Source organism: Podarcis bocagei (genome assembly GCF_964188305.1).
Source record: "Podarcis bocagei genome assembly, chromosome: 15".
Classification (NCBI taxonomy): domain Eukaryota; kingdom Metazoa; phylum Chordata; class Lepidosauria; order Squamata; family Lacertidae; genus Podarcis; species Podarcis bocagei.
The window spans coordinates 2,623,476-2,647,136 of record NC_138141.1 but is presented as its reverse complement, the minus strand read 5'-3'; the positions used below and the strand labels follow the sequence as shown (position 1 = coordinate 2,647,136).

At 46.5% G+C, this 23,661-nt stretch overlaps 1 protein-coding gene across 5 annotated transcripts in view; it reads left to right on the top strand.

Moving 5' to 3' along the window:
• Window positions 1–23,661, top strand: part of BIN3 (bridging integrator 3) — a 148,147-nt gene that overhangs the window by 63,331 nt on the left and 61,155 nt on the right. The gene's annotated exons all lie outside the window — the stretch shown is intronic.

The following is a 23,661-nucleotide window of genomic DNA, read 5'->3' as shown; positions in this document are numbered from 1 at the left end:
TGGTATGACAAGGTCAAAGCACATAAAGCATTTAAAAACCATATTGTCAGGAAAGCATTGTTTAATGTCTGGATAAGATATAAGGACCTACTTGAAAATAAAACCCCAAGGTGGTTGTCACCGATGGAAGCGAAGGCTCTGAAAAAGCTCAATATGGAGGCCAAATGGCCGAAATATTGGGAAATTTTGGAACAAGAGGGAGACAGATTGAAATTGCAGAGTTTTGAAAAACTAAAAAATAAAGTGCGAGATTGGCTTCATTATTATCAGATAATGGAGGCATATAATTTGGACAAGAAAATTGGCTTCCAGGTGGAAAAATCAAAATTGGAAGGATTTGCTGAACTAACTAATTTGACCTTGAATACAAAAAGGGAGGTGTGAGGAGGTCGGGGAAACAAGCAAATGAAAGATAAGACATGGAAAGACCAATCTGTTTTTTTAATTGTTTTTATCTTGTATTTTTACTTTTTTCTTCTATTTTTTCTTCTCTTTCTTCTCTTTAATTCTTTTTTCGTTTTTTTTGCATATTTTGTAATATGTTGAAACCTTAATAAATATCTTTTTTTAAAAAATGAAAGAAAGGCAAGTAGCCTTTTTGCACCCATAATTTAGGTTCCAGGAGCCATGTGGCGAATAGCTTTTCAAGCCCAGAGTGGCAGGGGAAACCCAGCCAGATGGGCGGGGTATAAATACATCATCATCATCATTATTGTTTGTTTGTTTGTTTGTTGTTGTTGTTGTTATCCCAATTTCTAACACTGCTGACAGCTGGTCATCCAACCTCTGTTTGCAAACCTCCAATGAAGGAGAGTCCACCAACTTCTGAAATAATATGTTCCACTGTCAAACAGCTCTTACTGTCAAAATGTTCTTCCTAATGTTTCGATGGCATTTGCTTTTTTGTAATCTGAATACATTGATTCTCTGGAGCAGCAGAAAATAAGCTTCCTCCATCTTCTGTGTGACAGCTAAACATTCTCAACTCCCTCAACTGTTCCAAATAATGCTTGGTTTCCATACCCTTCATCATCTTGGTCACTCTGCTCTGCACATATTCCAGCTTGTCAATATCCTTCTTAAACTGTGGTGCCAGAAGTGGACACAGTACTCCACAATAATATTTTGGGGGACTTACTGAAATCAAGATACACTACATCCGCAGCATTGCCCTAATCCACCACCCCTGTAATTTAAGAAAAAGAAGCAGCAGCAGCAATATAATTCTGCCATGAATTGTTGCCTGAGTCCTATTTCTGAGTCCACTTATTTCTGTAATGCAGCATTGATTTGTAGAACTCACTCTCACAAGACATGGTGATGGCCAGCTGTTTAGATGCCTTAAAAAAGGATTTGAACAGTTTTATGGAAGGTAAGCCAATCCATGGCTATGAAAGCTACATGGAACCTCCATGACAATACAGTGTACCTTTTGACCTTTGGGCACTGATGTGGTGGTGACCTAGTGAACTTCCAGGGATGTCTGGCTGGCTTCTGTTGAAAATGAAATGGTGGAGTAGATGGACCTTTGCTGTAATCCAGAAAAGTTATTTTTATGCTCTTTATTCATAACAACTCATATCTTCAGAAGCAAAGAAGTGTCAGGAAAGCACATGCTTTTGAGATACCTTTTCACAATCTAAAACCTATTATAAAATGGCATCTGTTTGATTTGTGGCTTTGCTACTTAGATCTCCTAGGTTTCCTGTCCATTGTGGACTGAAGTAAGTGTCGGGATCTCCGCCCGGCCAAGCTGATAAAGCTCATCTTCCTCCGGCCGAGTCCTTCAGAATTGCCTCCGACGTGATTAACGACCTGAGCCTTTGATGAGGCCTCAGGCTCATTCCCATCCAGCAGAGAATCAAAGCAGCACGTGGAAGTGATGAGATTTATGGCTACATTGCAAAGCTTTATTTTCTAAGCTACGCAGACAGAAATCATCCTCTCTCTATGAAAGCAGAGAGCAACCGAACAACAAAGGAACAGGAAACTAGTACGTCACATCTGTCTCCCGTGAGACTTCCAACAGTATGGAATGTGTGGAATGTAAACAGAGTCTTGTGACTCCAAAAGCACTGCTTAGTGGCAAACAGAAACTAACATCCTCCCCCTTTCTGTGAACATCACTGGGCAGTGTATCCGTACAATCTCAGTACAAACCCAATTTCTGTACATAGGTACAGTGTTGATCCTTCGGAACAACCTTGGACAATAAATCAGCAGGAATTTCATTATCTGGCATGTAGGACACCGTTACGAGTCCTTTCTGAACACATTCTCTAGCATGTTGCAGCTTCAATTGCAAGTGCTTCATGCTTTGCTTACAACCTTCAGAGGTTAGCAAAGCCAAACATGCTTTGTTGTCCTGATAAACCTGGATTGGACACTTTACAGGAATTCTCATGTCTTTACACAATTGTAACAACCATTCACAATCCACAAGTGAATAAGACAGTGCTTTCAGTTCAGCTTCACAAGAACTTAAACTTACTGTTGTTTGCTTCTTGCACGCCCAACCAAATAGACCCTGGTTGTACATGTAGCAAACTCCAGACGTGCTTTTCCGGTCTGTAGTGTCACTTCCAAAACTCGCATCATCAAATATCTCAAGACCGCCAGACTTCTGATTGTTAAATCTCAGTGTGTAATGCATAGTGCCTTTCAAATAGCGTGCTATGTGTTTCAGAACTTTCCAATCCTTAACAGTAGGATTGTTGACTTGTCTGCTTGGCAAATTCATGCGAACTGCAATGTCAGGCCTTGAACACCTGGCAATGAAGTTTAGTTTGCCTACCACAATTCTGTACAGTGTAGTGTCAGAAAATGCTTCTTCAGTATCATCTACCTGATAACCTGTTGTCATTTGTGTGTCTACAGGGTTAGCATCCATCAGGCTTAGTTTGGTTAACACATCAGCAATTTTCTGTGACTGGTGTACTAAAATATTACCATCTTGGTCTCTCTAATTCCAGAGATAGGTAGTTGGTTACCTCACCAAGATCTTTCATGTCAGGTGCTCCTTCAGTTGAGCTAGGGCGCTATTGTACATCTTAACATCCTTCCAAAAGAAAAGAATATCATCAACATAAAATAAGCAATACAACTTCTTTTGCCCTTCCTCTTTGACAAATACACATGGATCAGCTTTACCTTGCTGAAAACCTAGAGAAAACAACACTTCAGTGAGTTTAGAGTGCCAGCATCGTGCCCTTTGCTTGAGACCATATAGGGACTTCTTCAGAGAACAAACAAATCCCTGTTTTACCTGTACGCCATCAGGTGGAAGCACACAAAGTGATTCACCTAAGGTTCCGTACAAAAATGCTGTATTCACATCGTGATAAGAAACATGTAGATTCTCTTCTGCAGCAAGTTTGAGCATAAGCCTAATGCTCTCATATCTCATGGTGGGTGAGTAGGTCTCGTGATAGTCTTCTCCTGGTACCTGTGAAAAACCTCTGGCTATCAATCTGGCTTTATGTCTGACTACCTTACCATTTTGGTCTGTCTTTGCTTTGAAGACCCATTTGCTGTCAAGCAGTTTCATCCCTGGAACTGTTGGAACTAGCTCCCATGTTTTGTTCCTCTCTGAGGAATCAAGCTCAGCCTTCATGGCAGTTAACCATGGCTCAGCATCCTTCAAGTCCAAAGCCTGGACCTCTTGGAAGTTTGAAGGTTCAAATAACTTCTTGGAGATATTAACAGCAGTTACAGCTTTTGCTGCTTTAGCAAATTCATCAGCAAATCTCTTTGGAGGTCTACCCTTTGTGGCTCTTTCAGACCTGCGAATCAGACGTAAGTCTTCAACGCCCTCCTCTTCTTTCTTAGTAGAAAAGTGGCCTATAGTGAACAGTGGTTCCTCCAATTCTTGGTCAGAGCCTTCAGAGGGTCGCAGAGAGGCCTTAGCACTCTTGAAATTCTCTGAACCATCTGAGTCAGTTTCAGAATCAGAATCTTCACCAGTGGGTGTGGGGTTTCACTGCTGCTTATCCTCAGACTCTTCACTGTCATCAGGATAACATTGGAAAATTCCCACATTCTCCCCCCACTTAGCATTGTACTCAACACTTCTAGTAAGTCTTAGTGTATTAGTGTCAGTCATCATTATTCTGTAAGAACCTTTCTGATATCCTAGAAAGATACCATGCAAACTACGTTTGCCTAACTTGGAGCTTTGTGGTGTGTGAACCCACATGTCAGAACCAAAAATTCTCATGTTCTTGATGAATGGTTTCTTGCCAAACATCTTTTCATAGGCGGTACAACCAATCGGTGATGATAATCTGCAATTATAAGTATAAATAAAACAGCCAAGCACTTCTGCCCAATAACTCTCTGGAAGATTGGCATCATGCAGCAAGGTTTTCAAGCCTTGAAGCAAAGTTTGGTTTGCACTTTCACAAAGTCCATTCATCCAAGGAGACCGTTGACTTGAAAGATCATGTTGAATTCCTTTCTGAGTCAGAAAAGCTTCAAACTGCTGAGAAGTGAATTCTCCACCTTGATCTGTAAACAAACTTTTCACCTGTTTATCATGCACATTTTTCAACCAAGCACAGAATTCCTTGAACCTAGGAAACGCTTCTGATTTCTGCTTGAGATTGAACACGTCAATATACCTGGAAAATGAATCAATGAGAACCATGAAGTACCTGGCTCCACCTAAAGAGGGTGTTAGTGGACCAACAAGATCAGCATGCACTACCTGGTATGGTTCTGTAGCTTGTCTGCTAGCCACCTTACCTTTTGCAGCCATTTTAACCTTGTTTGCTGCGCATGCCTTACACTTCATGTGGTACCTGCAGGGTTTAGTATTCATACCTTCAACTAAGGCAGGCATTTTGGAAACTGCCTCGAAGTTTAAATTACCAAGTTTCCTGTGATAATCATGAATATATCCTGCATGCAAAACCTTGTTAGTATCTGCAATACAACAAGTTTCATCTTGCACAACATCAACAGAATCATCATAATGCAATACAAATAAATGATCAACATAATCAGCATGCAATACAAAGTCATCTTTCTTGGTGATGGTGCACTTCCTCTTCTTGAAGGAAGCGTCTATGTTCTGTTCAGTCAGCTGCGAGACGCTCAGTAGGTTGTGTGCAGCATCTGGAACAAAATAACGTTGCGTATCAATACATCTAAACTGTGAAGAACAAGCGTTCTGTAGCCTTGACTGGAGATCATATGGCCATCCGCTTGGTGAATCGCACCTTCCTGCGGAGTAAAGGACACAAACAGGTGTTTGTCCCGACAGACGTGCCGGGTCGCTTCCGAATTGACGATGAAGAAAGATCTAGACATCTTCTAGACCTTTGGAGTGAAGCGTGAAACCATGGCCTTGTGTTGCGTTGCCCTGAACATCGGACCTTTGCCTTTGCCTTTTCCACGTGTTGAGCTTTCGCTGCGCTGCTCTGTTGCCTTGGCATTGGGATGTTTGCAATCCCTCTTCACGTGGCCTAGACATTCACACAAGTGGGGGCCACCAGGTGGCGCATTGGAAGATGGCCGACAATAACATCTGTCTGACCCATACGAGGTAATTAAGAGGCTGTTATGGGAAGTATGCAGTCTTCCCACACCCCCCCCAAGGAGATGGGGGGCTGCCTTGCCAGCAGTGTCCATAATGCACCCCCAGATCCGAGGTCTGGGGGTGCCGGTCACTTGGCACGAGCCCTCGATGAAGTCAGCTCTTCCTGACGCCGATTCCAATCAGCGTGTGCTGGTTAGCTTCAGCTCGGAATTATAATTGGAAACATACGATTGGAATGAAGCTGAAGCACATACATCAAGTAACGCTCGAGAGATAAGACTGCTGATTAATGGATCTCTGTGACTGGGAGTGACGGACGGATAAGTAAATCTTCTGATGAATCACCATTAAGAGACTGTATGTTTGGAATGAAGGGGGGTGGAGGAAAAAACCTTTTTTCTTTGTACTAAGTGATATTAATAACCCTCCACCCCAGAAAGAAACAAGATTGTTGCGTTTTACTAATCACAAGCAGGAATTTAAGAACTGTGTGGGATGGATTATAGCTAAATAAAGGATTGATAAACAATGAGAACGGAGGAAAATTCTATGACGCAGTCAAAAAATGGCGTCTCACCAAGACAAGCTTGCCAGAGAAAGAAGGACAGGGGGAGGAGAATCGGGACCATTGTAATGAGAAGGATTGCTGGAATGTAATTTTGACCTAACAGAGCTTCCTGATATATTTGGCAAGTCTGAGAAAAGTAAAGGACAGACCAAAGTTTAAATTTTTTTTAATGGAAGTGAGGAACAGCGGCTGTCCCTGAGCGATATGATCTTTGGAGAGTACAAAACCCACACAGAGCATGTCTGTTTCCAATCTGCTTGTGAAAATTATCAGAGATCGCAAAGAAAGGAATATACGATAACAACAAGAAGATGAAGAAAGTAATAAAGGACTATCTGGATTGAACTGGATAGAACTGTTTAATTAAAGCAGCAATATAAGTGATGTTTGGACTCGTCCGGAGCTTGATGTATGGGTACCCCCAACAAAATTTAAAATTCGGCTGTATAATTTGGAACTAATGTGATTTGGATAATGTGATGTGATTGGCCTGTTAATAAAAATTATTTTTTTTAAAAAAGACATCCACACGAGTAGCATTTCACTGCCTCCAAAGCTTTGGCGCCATCTAGTGGTTGCACTGCATTCTGGGATGACGTTTGTGAGGAGTCCCTCTTAGTGATACAGCTAGCACTACGCCGATCCGCTTCATTCAACACCGCAGCAGTAACATGCGCTACCGTTAGCTGAGCAGTAGGCAAAATAGCAAGCTGTCTGGCAATCGCTTCCCAACTTGAACCCAAAGAACGTAGAATCATGAAGGAATACACAGCCTCTGGAAAGGTGATTCCATGCTGTTGCAACTCATGCCTGAGATTCTGCATTTCCATGAGGTGAGCATGTACGTCTGCTCCATCAGCAAGTGCCATATCTTGCAACTTGGCATAAAAGAACAAAGAAGCTCCCGTCTCTGTTCTTAAATGTGACTGTTGGAGACTGCCCCACATCTCTCTGGCTGAGGCCTTGTCACGCAAGGGACTGGTAGACTTCCCGGGGCTTGAGCACATACCTCTCATCAATCTTCTTGACACACAGAAAAGATAAGCTGCATTCCGTTCTTCTGGGCCCATAACCAAAAATGTCAGGATCTCTGCTTGGCCAAGCTGATAAAGCTCATCTTCCTCCGGCCAAGTCCTTCGGAATCGCCTCCAACATGATTAACGACCTGAGCAGAGAATCAAAGCAGCACGCGGAAGTGATGAGATTTATGGCTATATTGCAAAGCTTTATTTTCTAAGCTACGCAGACAGAAAAGAAATCATCCTCTCTCTATGAAAGCAGAGAGCAACCGAACAACAAAGGAACAGGAAACCAGTACGTCTCCCGTGAGACTTCCAACCGTGTGGAATGTAAACAGAGTCTTGTGACTCCAAAGCACTGCTCAGTGGCAACACACAGAAACTAACAGGAAGGCCATCCATGCAGGCTTTCTGGGAACTGTAGTGGTAGCCTGGAATATCAGTTTTACTGTGCTTTCACATTCCAGATGTTGGCCTCCGGAGAATGTTTCAGGAAGTGGGAAAGTGAGGCATCTCTGGATCTGAATCCACTGTTGATCAGAGGGAAAAGTGGTTTGTTGGAGAGGCTTTCCCACTTGCAAATGTAGATCAGAAACACATGCATTTTTAGGCAGCTGTGGGGTTGCTAACGGAGACCAGCTGCCAACTGAACTCTCCAGAGCAATCTGACGTCTAGTGTGGGGAGAATGAGAGACTTGGCTCACCAGGCTTCTTCAGATTGGTGGGGAGAACCCCTTCTGATACAAATATGGTTTTGTAGCAGTTGTTTTAGAAGAGGGTTGTATTCATCTGGAGGAGATGTTAGTCATACTTCAGTGCTTGCTGCCAGGAAGGGCAAAGTGTCAACAGTAGTTCAGTACTTCATGGTCAGAGTAAACTCCTATACTGTATGATATACTGGGCAGTGAGCTGAATTGATTTGATTTCTAGCCCTTCAGATGCATCACAGTGTTGCATTCACCTTAACCTGGCCAAATCCAATTCCAGACAGACTAATCTCTTCTTCCTCTGAATAGAGCGGCTGTCACTTAGGCAGAGCAGGGCTCTCAGTGCCACTGTGCTGTGCTGCCTTGTCATGAATCAGTCTGTTGGGAGTGAATTTGGTGTACAGCTTTACCTGTGGAGTCTCAATGGGAAGCATCTGAGCATTTGTTTTGTAAACACTCCTGGAAGCAGCTTCCTCTGCAGTGGTTTCCCAACTGTGTTCTGGGGCACCCTGGTGTTCCTGGGAAGCTTATCAAGAGTTTCTTACAATGAAAAGATCAGTCTGAAAGACAGCTTGCAAATCTCTACTTAACCTCCCCTGCAATGCATAGCTGTGGGAGAACTCTGGCTATGTTCAGGTGTATGCAGGGCAATAATGAGGTCACATAGGCCTGATCTGCACTGCACATTACCCAGGCATTCCTGGAACTTGCCTTGGAATATGGAAATGGTTCCCTGCAGATGAGAAGTTCAGAAAACAGCTGTTCTTATGTGTCACATACAATGTTATCGGTGGAAAGTCTTCAGACCACATTTTTTTCTGTGGAAAAAAATTGTTACGAGCAGTGCATTGTTAGTAAGAAGAAATGATGAACATGGTAAGAGTCAAATTAGACCAATAAAAATGGATACAATAACAGTCAGATCTGAAATGTATGTGTATAGGCATACTAACATGCTAAACCTAGCATGTTAAATGTTAATAATACAACTGCCTTGCTTTGAAAAGCTTGTCTGGGTCTGGCCAGTTATCTGGGAGACCTTCCAAGGGCCACGCCTGAGAGCCAGTGCAGTGCAGTGATGACCCAAGGACCTGGGAGGTCAGTGTCAAAGTCACATCTCAGCCATGAAGCTTGCTGGATGACCCTGGGCCAATTTCTGACTCTTAGCCTAACCTACCTCACAGGGTTGGTATGAGAATAAAATGGGGAGGAGGAGAACTATGGGTGCCACCTTGAGCGCATTGTTGGAAAGATGGAGTGTGGAAATTAATAATTAGTATACCACCTTGGATTCCACAGTGGAAGAAAAGTGCACTATAATTGTAAGGCATTCCCATTACAGTCTAAACAATGTAAGAAAAGTATAAGCTCTATCTGGTTGCTGTAGTCCTAATTTACAGTTTTAAATTGCAAACATTGCAGTAAAATTCACAAGTATTACAGTAAAGATAAAGTCCAAGTAAAGCTCTGAATTAGTTTTAAATGTTATCTTCAAACAACAGCAAGTGCACATTTTTTGTCCTAATTGGTTATTTAGCTTCAACTACTTTTGACAATTGGGGAAAAGTCTTTTTCAGATATTTATACAGCATATAAAGTTATTACAGCATTTAAAAAAATGTTTGTTCACTAAATACAAATCTGGTATGCCAAATCAATAGCTACCCTTATCTTTATTGGCAAACTTAAAAGTGCTGCTTTTTTTGTAACCCAAGGGCTGCCTTCTTCCATTTGCCTGTTCACAAAGGTCCTAATCATAGAATCATAGAGTTGGAAGGGACCCTGAGGATCATCTAGTCCAACCTGAATATGCAGCTATCCCATACGGGGATTAAACCTTGGCACTATCAGCCTTGTCCTGGATGTGCCTATCCAGAAGTTAGAGGAACATCATCTGGAGAGAGAAAATTTTACATGGTGGCATTCTGCCTTTGAAGTGCCCTTCCAGACTCTCTGATTAGTATAGTCACTCTTTGTCAGGGAACTGCCATCGGAGGGACAGGTGGTGGAAGGGCTCACGGAGGTTGGGAGAGACCCAGCAGCTGAAGCAGGAACCAGCAGGGGGAGAGGTGGGTCTCTGAGGGAAAGCGAGCAGGAGGGAGGGCTCAGGGACACTTCCAGCGAGAACAGTGGGGAGGTTTCTGGACCTCCCATAGGGAGACCCACTCCTCGCCGGAAACTGTCACGCCGTGAGTCCAGAAGACGTGTTTCCGTTAAGGAGCTTTTATGTTGGAAGCGATTCCGAAAGCAGCCACTGTCGGAATCTGCCAGTGACTAGAGGAGCCATGTTTGAGGGGCTCCGTCACAGACAGAGGTTTGTGGACTTGAGCAAACTCTGAGGGACTACGATTTTACGCACAAGCAGCTCATCATCCCATCACAGCATTCCGACAGTCTTTGAAAGCAGCTTGTGCAGGAGAAGGCATCATGAGCAACCCAGCTGGAACCGGGGAAGCAGGAGCAGGGGCGAGTCCTAGCCTGGAGGAAAGGTACCGGGTGTTGGAGGTCCAGCTAGCACTGCAGACGGCGAGGCTTGAGGAGAGGAGGGCTCAGGATGCAGACAAAAAGGGGAAAGCCACCCAGCTCACCAGAAAGGTACCAGGATTGGTGCAGAAGTTTGGGGGGGAGCCCAAGGACTATCATGCCTTTCGGACAGAGATGCAATATGCCCTCAATCTGCAGTTTGATGATTTCCCTGACGAGGAATCGCGAGTGGCTTTCGTGATTGGGCATCTTGAAAAGGGGACGAGGGACTGGGTTAGGCCCCTGATGGCAGCGAATAATGACGTCCTAAAGGACACAATGAAGTTCTTTCGCGCCATGGATCTGATGTTTTCCAGCGATATTGAGCAGGGAGTGGTGCGCAGACAGTTAATGGCTTGCAAACAGGGAAGCCGATCTGTCCGTGAGTACTGGACTGAGTTCACCATGCTGGTCCACAGATTGGGGTGGGACCTATCGGCGGAACCCATTCAAATGCTGTTTGAAGAAGGGCTTGCTTCGGCGGTGAAAGATGAACTTTCCTGGGGCCCCAGAGCGGATTCTATGGACCAGCTGACCAAATCTGCGCTGACCATAGGCGCGCGCCAGGAGGCGAGAGCCTTGGAGAGGCGGGAAGGGAAGGGGGAACGTTGGAAGGAATTCCGCATTCCAGACATTCCAGAGCCAGCTTTCCCACCGGCAGAGCCGATGGAAATCGGAACAGCGCGCGCACGCGCAGTTTCAAAGCCCAGTGAGGGGGGAAAGAAGGAGGGAAAAGGCGCCTGGAAATGCTATCTCTGCCAACAGCCAGGTCACTTTGCCAGAGTCTGCCCCCAGAGGAAGGAATGGCAAGGGATGGTGGGAGCTGTTGAGGGAAGAGAGGAAGAAGTACCAGAGCAAGTAAAAGCCAACGCCTGGCTGCCACCGTCGGGGCACAGCAGCCAGGCCAAAGAGCAGTGAAAGTGCCCACGCCGGAACCTCCTAAACCCGCCCTAGTGATAGAAGTGTCGCTAGAGCTGCCAAACGGACACCCCCTAAAGATAAAAGCGCTGTTGGACTCAGGCAGCTCCTGCAATTTCATGAGCAAAGAGTTTGCAGCTGAACACCAGATACAGACGATCCCTTTAAGCAACCCTTTGCAAGTGACCACGATCGATGGGAGGGAGCTGTTGGGAGGAGAAGTCAGCTTGCAGACCGTCCCAATGATAATGAAGGTGGCCAGACACACCGAACTGATAGTGTTTAATGTGGCCACCCTGGGAGGAGCTCCCATTATTTTGGGGATGAGCTGGCTAGCGTTACATGATCCGCTGGTGGGCTGGCATCAGAGAGTGGTTTCCTTTGGGTCAGCACATTGCCTAGAACACTGCAAAGAGGGAAAGGGTTTGGCAGGGGCCCGAGCCACCCTAGCAGGGACTGAAGTAACGGAGAAAGAGAAGGTGCCACGACAATACGCAGATCTCCGCGATGTCTTCAGCGAAAGGGAAGCTGACCAACTACCCCCGCATAGACCCTTTGACTGTCAAATCAATTTACTCCCTGGGGCACAGCTCCCTGTAGGCAAGCTGTACGCCATGTCAGACAGAGAGATGCAGGAGCTAAGGGAGTTCATTGACAAGAACCTGAAGAGAGGTTTCATCAGAGAGTCCAGAGCGGTGGGAGGCAGCCCAGTGTTTTTTGTGGATAAAAAAAACACGGACAAGCCGAGGCTGGTGTGTGACTTCAGGGCCTTGAACGCCGTGTCAGAACCAGTGGCCTTCCCTATGCCCAGGATTGACGACATTTTGACAAGGGTGCGGAAGGGAAAGATTTTTACAAAGCTGGACCTAAGGGGGGCGTACAACCTGATACGAATAAGGAAGGAGGATGAATGGAAAACCACCATGTTCACCCCATTGGGAGCATTTGAATATCTCGTTATGCCCTTCGGCCTACAAGCAGGCTCAGAGTGTTTTCAATCGTTCATGAACCACGTCCTGGGGCCTTTGCTTTACAAGAATTGCGTAGCCTTCTTAGACGACGTGTTGGTGTATTCAGAGAATGAGGAGCAGCATGTGAGAGACGTCAGAGAAGTGTTGAGCAGGCTGCAAGCGAACCAGCTGTGGGTGAAACTGGAGAAGTGTCAGTTTCATACCAAGGAGGTGGAATTCCTGGGGTATCGCCTGTCAGACAAGGGATTGGCCATGGATCGAGGCAAGGTCCAGGCGGTGCTGGAATGGAAAACACCCAAAACAAAGAAGGATGTGCAGAGGTTCCTAGGGTTTGGGAACTTCTATCGTAAGTTCATCCGAAACTTTGCCCACCTGACGGCGCCCATTACGGACTGTCTCAGCAGTAAGAAGAAATTCGTTTGGAGGCGGAGCGAGCATTCGAGGAGCTAAAAAGGGCCTTCGCCTCTGAAGAACAGCTCCTGCATGTGGATTTACAAAAACCAATGAGAGTGGAAACGGACGCATCAGACAGAGCGATCGGGGCGGTGCTTCTGCAGCCCGGGAAGGAGGAGTCAGAGTGGAGACCGTGTGCCTTTTTTTCGCGAAAGCTGAACAAATCCGAGAGGAACTACACGGTGTATGACCGAGAACTACTCGCTATTCATGAAGCGTTCCGGAGATGGAGGCACCTGCTAATTGGCGCACAACATAAGGTGCAAGTGTGCACTGACCACAAGAACCTAGAGTATTGGAGAACGGCACGAGTACTCAACCAACGGCAAGTGAGATGGGCCCAAGAGTTCTCAAAATTTAACTTTGAGATTTGTTACGTGCCAGGCCCGGAGAACATTAGGGCGGACGCTCTCTCACGCAAACCCGAATATTTGGAGGGGGAGGGAGCACCCGAAGAGAGACATGTCATTCCAGAGGACCGTTGGGTGTGTGGGGCGGCATTGGTGGGGCAAAGAGAACTGGTGGAGGGAACGGAGAATGATGAATACGCCCAGGACAAACTCAGGGGTCTCAGGAGGGAGGGAGACAAACCAGGCGGTTTTGAGGAGAGAAATGGGACATTGTATTACAAGGGAGCACTGTATATACCTGAAGGAGAGTTGAGGGGGAAAGTACTTAAGCAGCTGCACGATAGCCCCACAGCGGGGCATTTTGGGCAACACAAAACCATGTGGTTGGTTACTAGGGAATTTTGGTGGCCCAAGGTCAGGGAAGATGTACGGGAGTATGTGAGAGGGTGTGACCAATGCCAGCGAGCCAAAGGGGAGAGGCGGGCGCCGGCGGGGTTATTATAACCGCTACCCACACCTGAAAGACCATGGGAAGCAGTGTCAATAGATTTTATGTCTGATCTGCCGAAGTCCAGAGGGAAAACAGCCATCATGGTTGTGGTAGACCTGTTAACCAAAATGGGCCACTTTATAGCCTGCTCACATGCAGTCACGGCAGAAGAAACAGCGAAATTGTTTGTAGAAAATGTTTTTAGGTTGCATGGCGCCCCCTTGAGGGTGGTTTCAGACAGAGGGAAACAATTTACTTCCAGGTTCTGGAGGAAGCTCATGAGCTTACTGCATGTAGAGGTCAATTTTTCGACTGCCCGGCATCCTGAAACCAACGGGCAGGCGGAAAGAGCCAATGGCGTACTCCAGCAATATCTGAGGTGTTATGTCAACGACAGAGAGAACGATTGGGTGGAGAAGCTGGCGTTGGCGGAATTTGCCTACAACAATGCGGAGAACGTGTCCACAGGGATGAGCCCCTTTTTGGCTAATTACGGGTGTCATCCCAGGGCTTTCCCAGGGGGAGGAGGGGAGAGATGGAGCGTCCCAGCTGCCGAACAGTTCGTAGAGGAAATGGAAGCGATCCATCGTCAGCTCCAACTCAACTTAGACAGGGCCAAGGAGGAGTATAAGAGGCAGGCAGACAGAAACCGAAGGGAAGGTGAAACCATTAGGGTGGGGGACCATGTGTGGCTGTCAACCCAAGGGTTACCATTCAAAGGGGGTTGTAAGAAGTTAAGACCCAAAAGATTGGGCCCATTTGAAGTCACGCAACAGGTCAACCCAGTGGCTTTCAGACTCCGGTTACCGAACCACATGAAGCTGCACCCAGTTTTCCACAGGTTGTTACTGTCACCGTATAAAGGGGACAGAGAAGGGAGGTTCACCCGGGGACCAGCAATGGAGGAAAGGGAACACAGCAGCCATGTGGCGGAGATCCTTGATTCCAGGTGGAAGGGAGATCAAGTGGAGTATTTGGTAATGTGGGAAGGGGAACCGGAGTCAGAAAACACCTGGGTCATGGCAGAGGATGTCAATGACGAGGTCTTAATAGAAACTTTTCATCAGAGGTTCCCACGGAAACCTCAGCCTGTAGCGAGGTTCCGGAGGGAATACTTTGCAACCACAGACGAGGAAGAGGAGTTGGAGGGGTTCGCAGACTCCGAGGAGGAGGAGGATTCAGAGACCTGGAACTGCAACCGATGGAGGGAAATGTTCGAGACGTCTGAAGATGAAGAGGATTCTTTCCGGGGTTTTACCTCCTCACCGCCCAGAGGAGAGGGAACGGGAGGGGGTGAAGGGGGCCCTGGAGGGGAGGTGGATGTCAGGGAACTGCCATCGGAGGGACAGGTGGTGGAAGGGCTCACGGAGGTTGGGAGAGACTCAGCAGCTGAAGAGGGAACCAGCAGGGGGAGAGGAGGGTCTCTGAGGGAAAGCGAGCAGGAGGGATGGCTCAGGGACACGTCCAGCGAGAACAGTGGGGAGGTTTCTGGACCTCCTATAGGGAGACCCACTCCTCGCCGGAAACTGTCACGCCGTGAGTCCAGAAGACGTGTTTCCGTTAAGGAGCTTTTATGTTGGAAGCGATTCCGAAGGCAGCCACTGTCGGAATCTGCCAGTGACTAGAGGAGCCATGTTTGAGGGGCTCCGTCACAGACAGAGGTTTGTGGACTTGAGCAAACTCTGAGGGACTACGATTTTACGCACAAGCAGCTCATCATCCCATCACACTCTTATTGTTTTAGACAACTAGTAAAACACATTTTGTTTGCTGTGCTCTTATCACCAGTCCGTCAAGCTACTAACTTTATTATTTTGCTGCTGCTGCTGTCTTCATTTGCACCATTTTCCCCCTGGATTTCAGTTATTCTACTGAATAATTCTACTGCCCTGGGTACTTACGCAGAAAGGTGGGATAAAAAATATTTTAAATAAATTAATGAGGATATCTCTGTAGGCACCTTCAAACATCAATCTAGTTTCCCCCCAGTTTTAGGCATGCTAATTCAATTTGCTCTTGGTCAGAAGCTAAGTGGCACCTAATTGCAGACAGTTTGCATGGCAGATGCCGGAAATCCAGGTACGGAAGGCCACATGTGGGAAGTGGCAATGTTGGCACAACAAATCCAGCGCCACATCTTAATTTGCCTGGAACAGCTTTCTGTATTGTGCACTGAAATGCAGAAGTGGGAGTTTGGGAACCTCCTGTGCGGACATGCCTGAACAGCAGCTTGGATGGGATTATAACTCTATTTCAAGCTGCATTGCAGGCCCAGCTAAATGAAAGGCATCTAACTCACCCTGTGGTGATGTCATGCTCTTCAGTGGGGACTGGGTTATTGGAGTCAGCAGATGCTTGAAAAGGAAGGAGCTGCTTACTCCTCCACTTTGTGCCAAAAGACCTTTATGCCTGGGGAAGAGCCTCCCACCTGCTGCCAGGTGGGTTTTGCAGAAATGGTCCCCATTTTCTGAGCCTTGACAAGGAAGTGAGGGAATCCTGCATTGAAAAACACCCTTCAAATGGCAGAAAGAAAGATTCTGTGTAGTCTATGCCAGAATAAGAGAGGCAGCAGGGCCACAGATCCAGGAGCTGATGTAGAGTAAGCAACACACTTCCGATTCAGTTCTGAGATGACAGTGAGTTTATAAGAAGCAGGAGTAAGCTAACCAATTTGTGCACTGGGATCTCACTCTAGATTGTTGCCACCACTTATGTAGGTCCAGACAGAAGCATGCACGCACACGCCTGAAACTTCTTAAAGCAGAAGTTGCTGTCTAAGCCAACCACCCAGTCTCCTAAATAAGTAGATTAGAATCCTGTTCAGGTATATAGAGCACGTGAAAGGGGTAGAGAGGACAAGCAGGCTAGCTCCAGCCCTGGATGCCAGCACAAGCTCCGGTCACCCATCCTTGACGCTGACGACTCAGTGCTTGTCTGAAGAGTTGCCTGCCTGCAGAGGCCTCCTTCAGGCCAACAGAGTTAGCCTGCTTGTTCTCAACTCCCCTCTCCTTGCACTGGGTGCCTGAATGGGGCTTAGAACTGAGCGAGTTGAGGTGAATGTGAGTTCTACTTCAAAAAGAATATTATAGAGTTGGAAAATGGCAACCAAAATGAGGTTGGAGTGACTCTCCTATGGAGAAAGGTTCCAACATTTGGAACTTTTTAGTTTAGAGAAAAGGCGAGTAAGAGGTGACGTGATAGAAGTGTGTAAAATGATTCATGACATGAAGAAATTCTCTCTCTCTCTCTCTCTCTCTCTCTCTCTCTCTCTCTCATAACACTAGAACTCATGAGCATCCAATGAAGCTGAGTGTTGGAAGATTCAGGACAGATAAACGACAGTCCTTCTTCACGCAATACATAGTTAAACTGTGGAACTCCCTTCCACAGGAGGCAGTGATGGCCACCAACTTGGATGGCTTTGAAAGAGGATTATACAAATTTATGGAGGAAGAAAGGGCTGTCAATGGCTGCCAGCCATGACGGCTCTGCTCTGCCTCCACAATGGAAGGCGGCAGAGTTTCCGAAAACCAGTTGCTGGAAACCACAGAAAGGCCGAATGTTTTTGTGCTCAAATCCCGCTTGCTGGTTTCCTACAGGCAACTTTTCCGCCATTGTGAGAACAGGATGCTGGACTAGATTACGGTTACCAGACGTCCCCGGTTCCCGGAGACAGTCCCCGGATTCACCAATCTGTCCTCGGAATGTCCCCGGATTTTAATTAATGTCCTCGGATTTATGCCTGGGGACTTCCAGTGAGGCAACATGGCGGGCGCCATGGCAGCGAGCAGCACCGGAGGCCCCGGCCATGTCAAAGTTCCAGCCAGCCAATCCGCTGGCTGGGGGCGGGGCTGTTTAAACTTCCTCGATCAACGCTTGCCCCAAACTCGTGCAGAGCCGCCCACAGCAGAAGAGCCCACGGCTCTGCGCGCCCGAGTTGGGGGGGAGCGAGGTGCTGAGGCGGTGAAGAAGAGGAGGAGAAGCATCGAAAAGAGCTGTGCTGTGTTGCGACACAGAGAGCGAGAGGTGGAGTGCAACAGTGCCTTCTCACGGGAACAAGAGGCGCAATAGCGAGGCTGGGGGGGAAACGGGGGGGAGGCGAAATGGCTCCTTTGCTTTCTCTTCTTCCTCTCCCTCCAAGGGCCACTGTGGAGATGGTGACTTTAACGGGAGGCGCCCCTTGTCCCCGGCAGTGCCACGCTGCCTTCCCGCGGGGGGTGGGGGTTGAAACATTCTCGGGAGATGGAGCCTCCCTCCCTCCGCACCTCCTTCGACACCAGCAGCCTCTCTTGTGAGGAGGGCTGTGTGCGAGTTCACTGTTTGTCCACCTCTGGTAACGAGACACCGCCGCCGCCAGCTGAATCTCCATAGAGACTGCACCCGCCCTCCAGGGCTCTCCCGGTTATGGGAAGCCGGTGCCTTGTTTTAATGCGTGTTTTCCCAAGACCAGCGAGCGCCTTTGCTCGATCTCTCTCCCCTACCACCACCAAACACTTTTTTTGGCGTTTGTATGTTTGTCGATGGGCTTCTCCGCCTGCCTTGTGTCATGGTGTGCGCCCGACAACTTTGGGGTCCCCCCCTAAAATAATGTCAAGAACTCCAGGCAACCCTTTCCTAAAATAATAAAGCTTGAATTTAAATTTTTTTTAAGTCCCCAGATTCCTTGAAAACAGTCTAGTAACCATAGACTAGATGGGCCATTGGCCTGACCAAGCAGCTCTTCTTATATTCTTATGTATTTTATTTATGACATGTGTGTATATACTTCATGAAGCAAGGTACCCAGGATTATCTAGACCAGGGGTCGGCAAGGTTTACCTCGCCTGGACCAGTTCACTCCAGCGAAGATCCTTCTGTGGGCCGGATTTCCAGCGTCTGCCTCTGCGCAAACACGATTTCCAGTGCCTGCGAATGCACAGATGCGATTTCCGGCGCCGCGGAAGCGAGTCCCTGCGCCGGTTTAGCACAGTGCGCGGGGAGTCGCCAAGCGGGCAGCTTGGCTTGGGGGCAGCTTGGGGGCTGGTTAAATGACCCCTGTGGGCCGCTTGTGGCCCATGGGCCTTAGGTTGCCTACCCTTGATCTACCCTTGATCTAAGCACTAACCAGACCTGACCTGTTTTACTTCAGCAAAGTTGATGCATCATATGCCTTCAAACTGTGCTCTTTGGCAAAACTCCAGACTGTTTTCTTTAAGTAGAGAAAACATTTATTCATGGAAAAGAGAAGTGAACAGAACATCAGGTGTATAGGAAATGAAACACACAAAATAGCATGGTCTCTCCAGTGCTGTCTGCTTCGTCATCCAAGGCAATAGAACAGGACATAAAGTCAAAACCACATTCTCCTTTATGAGAGAACTCTAAGTCCAGGTAAAACTGTGGGCAGCTGGTTACATTTCAAATTGGGTAAACAGCTCAGAGCTGAACTGTGGGGAAGGAAGAGGGCTACTTCCTAGTAGGAGTCGATTTGCATTTTCTAAGATACATGGAAATGCTACTAGGAGCCAGCACAGATTATCAGACAGGAAAAGAGAGAATAAAAAAATAATCTGATATGTATTTGACCAGTCGGTCAGTAGAATCTTACCTAAATGCCTTACAGTGAAATGGCTAAAAAAGAGGAAAAGACAGAAATCCTGTTCCCTCATGAGTTTTGAACTGACCTTTTGTAAAAATAGAAAACATTAAGTCTTTGGACAACACCATACAAATCATTGTGAATGCAGAGAATCCACTATTGGGTCTGTTTGGGAACAGCTTCTTGTAAGAATAGAAGAGACCAAGTGTTTGTCTGGTCCATATCTATTTCCCGCAATGGCCGTCCAGACACCGAGGGCATGGAGTCAGAAACCCTCTCCCATTGCCCCTGCCTGCCACAAACTGTCATTTAGTAGCTTACAGGCTCTGAAAATGTGGGTTCTGTTTAGCTATCATAACTTGTAGTAATTGATAGCCTTCTTTCTTCAAAAGTAGCGGCCATTGCCACATCCTGTAGTCAGTGACTTCCATATGTTAACCATACATTGTTTAAAAAAGTTGTTCTGTTGGTGCTAAACAGACTGCCTATCAATTTAACAGAATGACTTCGGTTTTTAGCGTTATGAGAGAGGGGCAAAACCTACTTTGTCAGCACTGTGCATAAATGTACAAACTTCTAACACATAAGCAGTTGCCTGTTTTTTAAAATTTAAAATCCCCAGATGTGTAGTAGCCCTTATGAGTTAAACAGGGTGGTTTTTTAAAAACCAGAACACGAGGAAATGGCGTACCAGTACCTTTTTTGACCCCTGCCCTGCACTGCTGCCAACTTGCGCCGCCCCCTTGCCATGAGCTACTTCTTCTTCTTTGGCTATTTCCTGTGGCAGATACTATACAAGGTCCAGTATTCCTGAAGGAGCGTCTCCACCCCCATCGTTCTACCCGGACACTGAGGTCCAGCTCCGAGGGCCTTCTGGCTTTTCCCTCACTGCGAGAAGCCAAGTTACAGGGAACCAGGCAGAGGGCCTTCTCGGTAGTGGCGCCTTCCCTGTGGAACACAACTAAACGACTAAACAACAACAACTCTGGTCCTAGCCCAACATTCTTAACTGCTATACTTCCCTGGCTCTCTTATTTGCTTAATCCTATTTTTTTCCATAAAGGAGAATCCTCCCCCCTCCCCCCGTCCATTATTTAGGAAAACCTCCTCCACAATGCCTGTTTAACAGAGGACACATGACTTGAGGAAATAAAATATTACTTTTAAAGAGGGATAACTTAACCAGAGTTGGATCACTGGCCTACCTAGCTCCATAGTGTCTACACTGACTGACAACAGCCTTCTGGGATTTAAGGATTTAGATTTGCTGGACAGAGTGCCTGAAGAACTATGGATGGAGGCTCGTAACATACAGGAGGCAGCAACGAAAACCATCCCAATGGAAAGGAAATGCAGGAAAGCAAAGTGGCTGTCCAACGAGGCCTTACAAATAGCAAGGGAGAGAAGGCAAGCAAAATGCGAGGGAGATAGTGAAAGATATAGGAAATTGAATGCAGATCTCCAAAAAATAGCAAGGAGGGACAAGAAGGCCTTCTTAAACGAGCAATGCAAAGAAATAGAGGAAAACAATAGAATGGGAAAAAACAGAGATCTGTTCAAGAAAATTGGAGATATGAAAGGAACATTTTGTACAAAGATTATCATAAAGACAAAAGTGGAAAGGACCTAACAGAAGCAGAAGACATCAAGAAGAGGTGGCAAGAATACACAGAGGAATTATACCAGAAAGATATGGATGTCTCGTATACCCCAGGTAGTGTGGTTGCTGACCTTGAGCCAGACATCCTGGAGAGTGAAGTCAAATGGGCCTTAGAAAGCACTGCAAGTAACAAGGCCAGTGGAAGTGATGATCCCAGCTGAACTATTTAAAATTTTAAAAGATGATGCTGTTAAGGTGCTACACTCAATATGCCAGCAAATTTGGAAAACTCAGCAGTGGCCAGAGGATTGGAGAAGATCAGTCTACATCCCAATCCCAAAGAAAGGCAGTGCCAAAGAATGCTCCAACTACTGCACAATTGCACTCATTTCACACACTAGCAAGGTTATGCTTAAAATTCTACAAGGCAGGCTCAAGCAGTATGCGGACCGAGAACTCCCAGAAGTGCAAGCTGGATTTTGAAGGGGCAGAGGAACCAGAGACCAAATTGCAAACATACACTGGATTATGGAGAAAGCGAGAGAGTTCCAGAAAGACATCTACTTCTGCTTCATTGACTATGCAAAAGCCTTTGACTGTGTCGACCACAGCAAACTATGGCAAGTTCTTAAAGAAATGGGAGTGCCTGATCACCTCATCTGTCTCCTGAGAAATCTCTATGTGGGACAAGAAGCTACAGTTAGAACTAGATATGGAACAACTGATTGGTTCAAAATTGGGAAAGGAGTACGACAAGGCTGTATTTTGTCTCCCTGCTTATTTAATTTATATGCAGAATACATAATGCGAAAGGCTGGGCTGGATGCATCCCAAACTGGAATTAAGATTGCTGGAAGAAATATCAACAACCTCAGATATGCAGATGACACAACCTTGATGGCAGAAAGTGAGGAGGAATTAAAGAATCTTTTAATGAGGGTGAAAGAGGAGAGCACAAAATATGGTTTGAAGCTCAACATCAAAAAAACAAAGATCATGGCCACTGGTCCCATCATCTCCTGGCAAATAGAAGGGGGGGGGGATGAAGGCAGTGAGTGATTTTACTTTCTTGGGCTCCATGATCACTGCAGATGGTGACAGCAGCCGCGAAATTAAAAGACGCCTGCTTCTTGGGAGAAAACAATGACAAACCTAGACAGCATCTTAAACCTAGACAGCATCTTAAAAAGCAGAGACATCACCTTGCCAACAAAGGTCCGTATAGTCAAAGGTATGGTTTTCCCAGAAGTGATGTATGGAAATGAGAGCTGGACCATAAAGAAGGCTGATCGCCAAAGAATTGATGCTTTTGAATTATGGTGCTGGAGGAGACTCTGGAGAGTCCCATGGACTGCAAGAAGATCAAACCTATCAAACACCTGGCTTGACAGCAGTACATGTGAAAAGGATCTAGGAGTCTTGGTTGACCACAAACTTGACATGAGCCAACAGTGTGCCACGGCAGCTAAAAAAGCCAATTCAATTCTGGGCTTCATCAATAGGAGTATAGCATCTAGATCAAGGGAAGTAATAGTGCCACTGTATTCTGCTCTGGTCAGACCTCACCTGGAGTACTGTGTCCAGTTCTGGGCACCACAGTTCAAGAAGGACACTGACAAACTGGAACGTGTCCAGAGGAGGGCAACCAAAATGGTCAAAGGCCTGGAAACGATGCCTTATGAGGAACGGCTAAGGGAGCTGGGCATGTTTAGCCTGGAGAAGAGGAGGTTAAGGGGTGATATGATAGCCATGTTCAAATATATAAAAGGATGTCACATAGAGGAGGGAGAAAGGTTGTTTTCTGCTGCTCCAGAGAAGCGGACACGGAGCAATGGATCCAAACTACAAGAAAGAAGATTCCACCTAAACATTAGGAAGAACTTCCTGACAGAAAGAGCTGTTTGACAGTGGAATTTGCTGCCAAGGAGTGTGGTGGAGTCTCCTATTTTGGAGGTCTTTAAGCAGAGGCTTGACAACCATATGTCAGGAGTGCTCTGATGGTGTTTCCTGCTTGGCAGGGGGTTGGACTCGATGGCCCTTGTGGTCTATTCCAACTCTATGATTCTATGATTCTATCCATTCTGAAGGAAATCAGTCCTGAGTGCTCACTGGAAGGACAGATCCTGAAGCTGAGGCTCCAATACTTTGGCCAACTTATGAGAAGAGAAGACTCCCTGGAAAAGACCCTGATGTTGGGAAAGATGGAGGGCACAAGGAGAAGGAGACGACAGAGGACAAGATGGTTGGACAGTGTTCTCGAAGCTTCCAGCATGAGTCTGACCAAACTGCGGGAGGCAGTGGAAGACAGGAGTGCCTGGCGTGCTCTGGTCCATGGGGTCACGAAGAGTCGGACACGACTAAACGACTAAACAACAACAAGTTCTAATGGTGCACAATTGAGCACCATATACAAGCAATGTTCAATGGATTTGGCCTCAAACAGTTTGAGGGCTGCAGGTATATATTGTCCGCCTTTAGTCCTAAAGTACCTGAGTATAGAATTTATGCTTCTCTGGGCATTCCGTGCAACATAATCCCAGTGGGCTTTTCTGCTTCCCGAGGAATGAAGGGTTATACCCAAATATTTGAAGCAGGTGACCTGATCAATGTTATGGCCATTGATGTACCATGAGCAAGGTTTGGGCCTTTTGGCAAAGACCATGATTTTGGTTTTCTGGTAATTTAGTTTTAGTTTGCTCTCCTTGCTGTATGCTGCCAATGTTCTTATGGCTCTTTTAAGGCTTGTAGGAGTTCTTGAGAGGCTTGCTGTGTCATCTGTGGAACCTTGGGTTACGTACCGTCCTCCTTACGAACGCTTTGGGTAACGAGCTCTGCTAACCTGGAAGTAGATGCGAACTTTGCCCCGGGATGCGAGAGGAAGTCGTGTGGCGCGGCAACAGTGGGAGGCCCCATTAGCAAAAGAGCGCCTCGTGTTAAGAACGGAC